General features: G+C 48.1%; 1 long non-coding RNA gene across 1 annotated transcript; it reads right to left on the bottom strand.

The window, feature by feature from the left end:
* Window positions 1–3,374: 3,374 nt before the first annotated feature.
* Window positions 3,375–8,041, bottom strand: LOC140895711 (uncharacterized). The gene is made up of 2 exons (XR_012154317.2): window positions 7,952–8,041; window positions 3,375–5,951 (listed from the first exon to the last, which is right to left on the bottom strand). It is a non-coding gene; the product is annotated as an uncharacterized LOC140895711 (long non-coding RNA).
* Between the last annotated feature and the right edge of the window lie 2,564 nt (window positions 8,042–10,605).

Raw genomic sequence — 10,605 nt, 5'->3', positions numbered from 1 at the left:
GCAACCGTATTTATAGAGTATTTATGCTCTAGCATGTCATAAAGTTATGATGCACAGCAGCAAAACCTGATAGTAGTATATGTAAACCATTTATATATAAGACCTATAACCATAATAAATCATTCTCAGTCCTTATTATGACATTACAGCAATTCTCCATTTTCCAGTCAAGTGATTAACACAGATGGAAGAGCCCAGCATTCTAAAAGCTAAAATTTCCATAGGATCACTTTCCATTTTAATTACAAAAATTCGCTCTACAGCTCTGCCTGTGTGTTCCAGCAGAATACATTCTGCAAAAGACCAGAGTAAACTCACAACTAGTCTGTAGTATTTATGGGTCAAAAACCACCACGATAAGTTAGCCTTTGACGATGATGATAACGTATCAGCAAAGGCACGGTTGGATTTTTTGTTTTAAGTCTTTGGGAATTGCTGGGGGGAGTGAGACGTCACAGAGGCTTGGCCCAGCCTCCCCTTTGGTGTGATGGAGGGGCTGCTGGGTCAAATTTCAGTGAATGGCATTGCCACCTAGAGCACAAGGTCACAGAACCAGTCCCCCCTGCCAATGTGCATACATTAGACGTGCGCCATGTGTAATATGTGCGCAGTTGCGGGCACCACTGTATGCAGAAACATTTCAAGTGCAATTGAAAGTGTTTGGAAAGCAAAATTTCCATAAAGTTAATAATGTTGTCGAAGCACATGGGACATTTCAAGAAAATCAGGTGATGTGGCAGATGGTGATCAGAACACCTACATCCACCATAACAGAGATCAGCGTACAATGACGTATCCGGCGAGTCAAATTGCGAAGTACTGGCTCTCACAAAAGTCACAGTGATTTCAATGAGAGTTTTGCCTAGGGCCTGAGAAAGGATTTTAGAATGTGGTCTTTTATTTTTGCTAATATTGTAAAAGTTTATGCATCATAATAAATACTTACAAAGTTCTGTGAAGTGAGGAGGCACAGCCTTTCAACAGCTACAGTCCTGGGTTCAGTTCATGACATGGGTCAAAGATGAAGTAAAATATTTTAGCCTTACACTAGTATTTTTGTGAACACTATACACAGAACCGTCTGATGACTTGGTACTAGACTTCCATATCAGACTATCTATATCTAATGAATGGAAAAGCTAAGATCTTGCAGGTCGGGTCTGTTAGGTATGATGCCATCCTCCCTGTACAGGAATGACCCATATTAGAGAGTGGAGACACCATGTGATTCAACTCACAGAATTTTTTTACCATTTTTCCATTGGGGGAAGGAGCAGGTGTACAGATGCTCTTGGTCACCAGCTGATCCTGAGGTGTAAGGTTCCATTAGCCTAATGGGACAGCACCCCCAGCAACTCCTTCACAGACAGTATTCTCACTCATTAGAAGGTTGTTCTGCAAGATGAAGCTCAAGAATAATCCATTCCCTATGTAAAAATAGTCTACATAAAGGAGGAATCTTTGCCCTAAATTAGGAATTTGTTCACGTGAGTTAAATATGCTATGAGATCCAGGGTTCCATCATTTAACACCCAATATATTATAAATAACACCCACTATGTTTTTCATAGTGTTACACCTGCAGGCTATCAATTTTGTAAAATGTAAAACCCGATTCAGTTGTCTTTCCAAATAAAAAGTGAATTTTACAAAGTGTAAGGCCAAAGATGAAAGGTTTCTGAAAACTCTAGATCCAGCAGAAATAATCAGTTTCAGAAGATCATCCACTGGTAACAGTTAAAAACAGAACTGGTATAAATCTCAGAATTAATTATTTTCATTTCTTTAAAAAACATAATAAAATATGTATTACCATTTCACACATTGCTTTTTATCCAACTGTGAATTTTGTTTAAATTGAAAAAAATATTTAAGATGCACAAAAATCAGCCCTTTAATTTAATTTATGAAAACAGTATTACATTTAGTTCTTCAGTATCTAGTGCTCTACTTAATATGCCCGTGTATGCAATCATATAACGTTCCTCCAGGGAATAAACCACTAGATTATCAGCACTTTTTAAAATTAGAAACTCAGTCTCTCTGCAGTACAATTACAGTAGTTAGATTACCAATAGCAGTACTTTCTGCAGCTTACCGGAGAGAACAGTTATCTAAGATGCTTGACTAACAAAGATGATGGATCAGAAAAATACCCAAAAACTGTTCATGGTGAACGAGCTTTTTTCTTTTTACACAAAATATTGGGTTTAAAAGTAAATAATAAAGCATGTAAAAATGAGCAAAAATTATGTTAAAATAATTAAGAAGTAAATCTTAGCAAAATAGACACTTAGAGTAGGATATAATTGTTTAAAGTTTCCTCATAACCAAGCTCACATTTGTCTTCGTTCACAGTACTGATCAGCTCTAGGTTGAGGAGTCGAGGATCAGCTAGTAATAGGGCTGAACGTATTAAGGGTGTGACCCTGTCATCAGCTCTACTACCACAATCCTCTGTGCTGTGTGGAGCACATCAGCCTCAAAGAGGCTGTAGTAGGGTTGACTCTGGCAGCACTTGAATGGGATGCTGCAGGAGGCAGCGTTGGAGACTTAGTAGATGTCCTCTCCAACACGTTGCTGAGGAAGAAGGTGGAAAACTGTGCTGCTGTAGGTGCTTTCTTACCAATGAGATATAAAGTGACCTAAACTGGAGGTCCTGAACACTTAAGGCCATTACTTGTGGGTAGGTTTCCCAACCCTCCCAGTTTTGCCGGAAGTCTCCCAGAATCTGGCTCTGTCTCCCAGAGGCTACTGAAGCCAATCCGGGAGATTTCAGGCTGCTAAAAATCTGGTGGTGCAGCGGGGTTAAGGCAGGCTCCCTGCCTGCCCTGGCCCTGTGCCGCTCCCAGAAGCAGGCAGCATGTCCCTGCAGCCCCTGGGGGGCGGGAGGGCAGGGGTCTTCATGCGCTGCCCGCACCCCGAGCGCCAACTCTGCAGCTCTCATTAGCTGGGAAATACGGCCAAAGGGAGTTGTGGGGACAGGGCCTGCAGGCAGGGGCAGCGCGCAGAGCCCCCTAGCCCTCTCCACCCCCCAGGGGCCACAGAGACATGCTGGCCGCGTCCAGGAGTGGTGCACGGAGGGGGCAGTGTGTGTAGCCCCCTGGCTCCGCTTACCTTGGGCAGCTCCCAGTTGGCGGGGCTAAGGCAGGCTTTGCCCCCGCAGCTCCCATGGGCCACAGTTCCTTTTAAATTTGGGGTAAGTTGGACAATAAGGGCCTGTTCACTGGCTTTGGCTAAGACTCCTTTGGACCATTCCAGTGGTGCAATGGGACTTAAAGCTATCTTAGAGAGACAACTGAGGATTCCCCAGAAGAAGGGGAATTCCTTGGTTGTCCAAAGTGTGGCGGTTCAATGACAAGACAGCTCAGAGCTTTTAGCAAGCAAGCGGCTGGTCTGCTAACAGGCTTCCCTTTATTCTTTCTCTCCCCCCGCGCATTACATTCTCCAACAGATAAAAGGAATACACTGGCTTTGTTTAACATTCTTATTTACCAGTTTCTATCTACCGCATTCCTTGCTCTCGGGCCTTGAGCCCAGTCCTGGGAGGCTTCCCACGGTTCATGTCATCTGGGCGAGATTCCAAGGTTGATGCCCTTGAAAGGAGCTGTGTGTGCACAGGTCCAGCACAACACTCCGGGTGTGCCCTGAATGTTGCCAAGCGCATAAACCTTGTATGAATCCTACATCCCCTCCTTTTTTGTTTATTTGTGCTCGACCATCTCATGGTAGCCATCGATTTGCTTTTGCAAGCCAATTAACTCCCAGATAGACAAGGTCATAACTCGTGGAGCCTGCCAGGGCGGTTCTCGACAAAGCCTTAACAAAAAGGAAATACATTGCACACAGCAACAGCAAAAAATAAGCTCAAGAAAGTAAAGTGTAATTGGCCGGGCCCCAATTAGCCATGCTAGAGTACTGGGAAGAGAGGTTCGCGTAAGCAGCGAGCATCATCTTATTTCCAGTTTCCTCAGGGTGATGACATACTGGAATAAGGCACGTACCTAACAATTCTTCAGCTGCTACAAAATCAAATAAACAAAAGTGGGTAACATTTGCTATTGAAGCCAATCTTTTCCATAGGTTATATGTCATTCGGGCTCGTAACGGAGAAAGCGCTCCCGAGCCAACCCCTACAGGAAATAGCAGGCACAAAAGGCATACAATCAATACAGAATTAGCAGTAATTTGGGCAAGAATTGCCACAAACAAAGTCTCAGAAGTCTCTGGCTGTTGGTTTGCTGCCAGTCTTCGTTGAGCCGCGGCAACCAATGCTTTTACTGCTCCCCATGTCACGGGCTGGCTTGGGATGCTACGCCTCCTCCGTTTCCGTCCCGCCATTGTCGACCTGGGAGGCATTGCGTTCTCCTCCAAGGTCAGCTGAAACTCCGGTATGGGGTTTGACAGCCCCTGGTGCCACGCCATGCTGTTTCAGTGCCGGTCGCACACACCGGGCCGGAACCCACAACGGTCCTGCAGGGAGAGACACAGCAGCATATCCCCGACCCCAAGTGATTAGAGGTACTGGGCCCAACCATTGCGGATCGGGCAGCTGACGGTAATAGACACGCGGTCTTTCCAGTACCTCGGATTTGTGAAAATGCCGATCCGTGGGGGTCTGCTGATCTGCGTTCAGCGTTAAATTATTTAAAGTGAACAAAAGGATATGCAATTGTTGCTGAATGTCTCCTAAGGTTCGGAGACGCAGCTCCCCTTGCTTTAATTGTTTGTCGAGCAAGGTTTTTAGCGTGCGATTTGCACGTTCAACAATGGACCGTGGAATTATAAGGGATCCTGTGTGTGAGACAGACGTCCCATTGGGCACAAAAGATGGAGAGGGCTGTGGAGCAATAGGCTGGGGCATTATCTGTTTTTATCTGTCTCGGGCGACCCATAACAGGAAAACAGGCTAGCAAATGGTGAATAACTTTGGGAGTGGCTTCCCCACGCTGTGGGGTCGCCCAGAGGAATCCCGAATAAGTATCAACTGAAACATGTAAAAACGAATAGGGACGGAATTGTGGCACGTGAGTGACATCCATTTGCCACAGCTGATTCGCTGCGGTACCTCTGGGGTTAATGGCATAAGAAAAGGTAGGGGCAGCAGCGGCACAGTGGGGGCAGGAATGAACAATAAAACGTGCATGATCAGCAGGAATGTGAAACTGCCGGGCCAAAACAGAGGCAGACTGATTGAAAAAAGGAATGGCTTTCAATGGGGTCAGAAAAAAAGGGAATTTACCTGACCACGTAATGTGCGATCGGCACGCGCATTGCCTTCAGTGAGTAGCCCAGGCAGAGGGGTATGACTGCAAATATGAGCAACAAAGTAATGGAAATTACGAGTGGTGATGAGATAAGGACAAAAACAGGCGAAGAAGGTCCACATCGACCTGAGGGGTAATAAGGGCAAGGGGTAAATGATCAATTACCTGATAAACATAATGCGTGTCCACAATCAAATTAAAGGGACAATCACCAAAAAGTTAAAAGGCCAAAATAACAGCAGCTAATTCCAAGGACTAGTAAAGCTCTCCAAGCGCTGTGCATGCAAATATTATTGTACAAGTGAATGAAGCGCTTTCAGCTTTTCTAGGGGGAGGGGCCACTGGTCAATCCATACGGGCTCTAAGGATTGCCATACTAATGGTAATGCGGATGGCAAGGTGGGTGAGGGAGGATTTCGGGCCATTATATATTAATATTGAGGGTGGTGTCCAGCTTTGTAAGTAAGTCACGGCCCCAAATATTGAGGTGGACAGGGAGTACAAAAGGGCGGATTGTAGCAAGGGCACGGCCTCCTGGTTTAGAGACCGTGACCCAAGACAAACTTTGGCGCCCGGGTTTGCTACCCCCAATCCCCCACAACTCTTTAGAAGGAACTGTTGGCCAACTGACCGGCCACTCCGGATCACGAATCACCGTAACGTCAGCTCCAGTGTCCACCAGCCCTGTAAAAGGAACATTATTTAAGAGAAGTGTTAACTGAGGTTTCGAGGGGCGGACTGACATTGTTAGAGCAACAAGTGGAGAGGACGTGTTGTGAGATGGCGACTGAGCCAGAGTTGATCCAAAGCCGCCTCCGCCCCGGGCTCGATCCTCTTCAGCTGGCACCTGATAGGGGACTAAAATCAATTGCGCAATTGACCGTCCACGCGGGAGCGACTGCGGAAGATGGGTCCACACCTGAACCTTAATAACGCCGTTGTAATCGGCGTCAATGACCCCTGGGATGACAAAAAAGCCCTGTTTCCCAGCGTGTGAGCAAGGGAGAACCAGACCCACAAATTCGGCAGGGAGAGGTCCTGTCACCTGGGTAGGTATGGCACAAACCTCCCCCGGCAACTGAAAATCAGCGTCCTCCTGCATAATCAAATCAAGCCCTGCACTTCCGGCAGTCGCCGCCTTCATGGAGTCTATGGGTTTTAAAGCAGAGGAACAGTTGTCTGAGTGGGAAACACCCCCGTTTGGCCCTGGGTTCGGGGGGAACCCGTCATGCGGTTTCCCGACCTGCTACGACACTGATTAGCCCACTGATAGCCCTTCCGACACTTGGGGCACTTCTTTGAGGGGCGGGTGGGAGCCGTCGATGAGCGGCACTCCCGCTGAAAGTGACCCTCCTTACCACAGTGGTAACAACGCTTCCCCTCCTTCCCGCTTTTCCGCAGGGCAGCAGCCAGAACTCCAGCCTTATGGGCTTGGGTGCCGATGTTTTGGCACGCCTGCAGCATGTCTGACAGCTCTAGAATCCCAGAGGCTTGTGCCGCCTGGAGAGCACGGCGGCAATCCTCGTTCGCATTCTCAACTGCCATTTTTAACAGGATCTCCTGAGCTGCTGCAGGGCTATCCACCTGCCGGAGGATAGCCTCCTGCAATCTGTTGGTAAAATCCATAAAGGACTCTGATGCACCCTGACGGATACTGGCAAAGCTTTTGGTAGGCTTGCCTGAATCCGGGACCTTCCGGAAAGCATGCTGGGCGCAGGTGGAAATAATGGGGAAGACGGCCTGAGGGAGTTGAGACTGCATCTGAACAGTAGCAAACTGGCCCTCCCCTGCCAACTGCTCATAAATGATACCTTGCTCTCTATATACCTGGGCTTGGCATTCTGCCATCTGCCGAAATTCACTAAGCCAAATAACATACTGACTAGGTGTCAGCATCATGCGCAACAGCGCCTTCCAGTCTTCAGGGACCAGAGAGTACCCAGAACCTAGCCCTTCAATGAGACCACGCACATACGTGCTAGTGAGGCCGAACTCGCGGATCGCTTTCTTTATGTCTCTGATCACCGAGTAGGGCAAACTGACCCAGTTTGTAACCTGGTTGCCCTGGCCATCATCCTGCCAGGTCACCGGACAAACTGAGACCAGCTCAGCCAGCTCCTCTGCTGTAAGATCTGAGCGAGTCTTCGCTGCGTGACCCATTTGTTGCACCAGCGAAAGCCCCTGAGCAGACGCGGATGACCCTCCGGGGGGCCCCGGAGCATGGGGCTCCACGGGGGGAGGGTGATCACACACCGGCTCCACTGGGGAAGGCCAGGGAGGCGCTGGTAATAGAGGCCCTGAGGGCGAAGCAGGGGGAGGGATGGTTGCAGGAGCGGACGGGGGTGGCGAGATCGGCAGCCCCTCTGTTGGAGTGGGGGGGGGGGCTGTCCGAAGCGACACGCTGTATCGCATCGCGGCAGAGATGCCAGGCGTGTAAAGCCTGCACGGGCACCTGAGGTTCTTTGTGCAGTGTCTGGCCCAACCGCTCCCAGTCCGCTAGCTTAAGGGTTCCGGCTTCAGGGTACCACGGGCATTGGGCACTCACCTCCTGTAGCAGGAGAGTGAGTTCTCGAGTGGGACAGTCATGCTGAGCCTTACGCAGCAAATACTGTAGCTCACTGCGGTGGTGCACTTGCAAAGCAGAGAGGGAGCTTCCCATACTTACCACAATGAAAAATACTCACCGGGATCCGCAAAGCGGATGAGTGATGCATCTGAAACCCTTGCCGGGCGAGGTGAGTGCTGAGGGCCCCACGTTTGGGCGCCAGTTGTGGAGGTTCAATGACAAGACAGCACAGAGCTTTTAGCAAGCAAGCGGCTGGTCTGCTAACAGGCTTCCCTTTATTCTTTCTCTCCCCCCGCGCATTACATTCTCCAACAGATAAAAGGAATACACTGGCTTTGTTTAACATTCTTATTTACCAGTTTCTATCTACCGCATTCCTTGCTCTCGGGCCTTGAGCCCAGTCCTGGGAGGCTTCCCACGGTTCATGTCATCTGGGCGAGATTCCAAGGTTGATGCCCTTGAAAGGAGCTGTGTGTGCACAGGTCCAGCACAACACTCCGGGTGTGCCCTGAATGTTGCCAAGCGCATAAACCTTGTATGAATCCTACACCAAAGCATGTGTAGTTAGTTCTATGTGACCCATTTCTCCCCGCTTTCACCACATCCATGTACAAGACATTCCGGCATGGGAAGAGGGCTATTACAGAGGTTGAAGGGATTGGGTTGGAGCATTCTGTACTCTGGTGATCCTGTGCTAGCAGAATGGTCTCTAGGAAGTTCGATCCAGCTACTGTAGGTTAGAATGGTTCTGTGGCATCTCTAACTATTGCCAGCCAACCATGAGACTAGGACAGGTGGAAAGGTGACTTCAAATCACGTCTGCTTCCCCCACGCAGGCTTTGCCAAGTGTTAGCTTGGTGCAGCTGAGGATCCAGCCCTGGATGTCTAAGAATAAATGGACAGTAATTTTGTATATGCAGGTCCCAAATTGAAACAACAAGCAAACCAACACACACAACCATAACCGTGTGGATTTTGTGGTTGTGAAAGGTGCTAGCTTGATCGTTATGAAACTTGAAATCCTCCATAGAACCACAAAACAGGTACAGCATAGTTAGCTGCAGTTAGATTGTAAGCTCTTCAAGGTCTGGATCCTGTCTTTGTACACATATCTACATTTATGGAGCTATGTTAATAATAATATAATAGTAAATGCTTGCCTATGCTGACTTACCATGGAGGGACCAGCTCTGTTGGTGAGAGGATAGAACACTCTTCATGCTCATCCTTAGCTTCTCTGCCAATACTGCCAACATAGTGGCCATTGTTGGTGGTGCTTTTGTGCAGTGGTCACTTGTCCTCTAGAAACTTAACAGAGACTAACAAGAGGCCACCAAGCAGCTTTCAGATGGTAATAACTTTCAGTCACCACCAACTTGGCCTAGATACACTAAGGCTACCAGCATGGGCAGAAGTGGCTGGAATGTTTTTGTAAAATCCCTAGTGTAGTCATGACTTTAAAGGGTCCTACCCTTACAATAGCAGGGGCTTAACAAAATAGAGAGTGTGTATTTGAATACTATGATCTGCCTTTTTGGAAAAGGATAAAAATAATATGGCATGCTGCCATTTTGGGGGGTGTTTCTTTATGCTTGCAGTTTTGTATTTGGGACTGCATGTACCTGGCCTCTGTCATTCCCTAGAGGAGGCCCAATGTTTCTACTACATCTGACCCTAGGAATCAGCAGTGTGGGACAAAAGGAACAGCAAAAGTGAGTCCTCCAAGCCTGCCTAGAGAGGCCTTTCTGGAGTAGCCATCCAGGAAACTAAACAGACCTGGTACTCCAAGGGCTAGAAGGGCTAGCAACACCCAATCAGAGCCCAGAAGGCCCTGATAAAGGGAGTTGCAGGGTCTTAGCAGGGCAGTCCCTGACTGGGACCAGAAGAGTCTGGATGGGTCTCCCTCTTTAGCCAAAGGAGTGTGGGGCTTAGCCATAGTTTATCTCTGGCCGCACTTGCATAACTAAATTAGTAGGAAGAGAGGTACCTGAGACTGTTGACCCAGGGATAAGGATGAAGATAAAGGAGCCCAGGAAAGTGGCAGCAAGAAACTGAATTGAACAGTACATGGCTGCTGTTTATAGGGTCCATGGGATGGACCACGGAGTAAGAGGTGGGCTCAGGCTCTTCTCAGGCCACAGGTAAAGTAGTATAAACCCAAAGAAGGACACAGGGCTTGTCTGGAAGTCCAAGTGAAGGACTGAATTTAAAGAACACAGAGCCAGGGATGAAGATCTTAGTGAGGGCAGGTAAACTGTTTATTTGTTAGACTCTTTGCTACTCCGGAAGGGGTTGATTTTGACTGTGTGGCAGCTGAGCCACTGAAGACCAAGCAAGATCAACAACTTATAGAAGTTCCAAAAGCAGGAAAAGGACTGCAGCAGCATACCCAGCTGCAAGGAGGCACTCATCAGGTGAGCATCCCCTTCACAGTATTTATAACAGACATTTAGTTTTGAAAAGTACTTTTAGCTGAACCATGTCATTGATGTAACACATTTGTAGACTGTGACAAAGTGGGAATTTTCTTAATGCTTTGTTTGAATACTGTGTGTGCCTCGGTTTCCCCTGTGTATTGCACAAGTATCTAGCTGGTGGGTGTGACGAGTTCCCCCCAGGTTGCCACCTGGAACTGGGGTACCACTGAGCCCCCTCGCCCACCAGCCTGGGCTCCCTCTCACACTGTACTGTTGTGACAAGCTGCAAAGCCCTCCAGCCTGCACTTTCACCAGCATACATACAGATAGGGACACACCCAGCTGCAGTTACATG

Source organism: Lepidochelys kempii, chromosome 11 (assembly GCF_965140285.1).
Source record: "Lepidochelys kempii isolate rLepKem1 chromosome 11, rLepKem1.hap1, whole genome shotgun sequence".
Lineage (NCBI taxonomy): Eukaryota > Metazoa > Chordata > Testudines > Cheloniidae > Lepidochelys > Lepidochelys kempii.
This window is presented reverse-complemented; position numbering and strand designations above follow the sequence as displayed.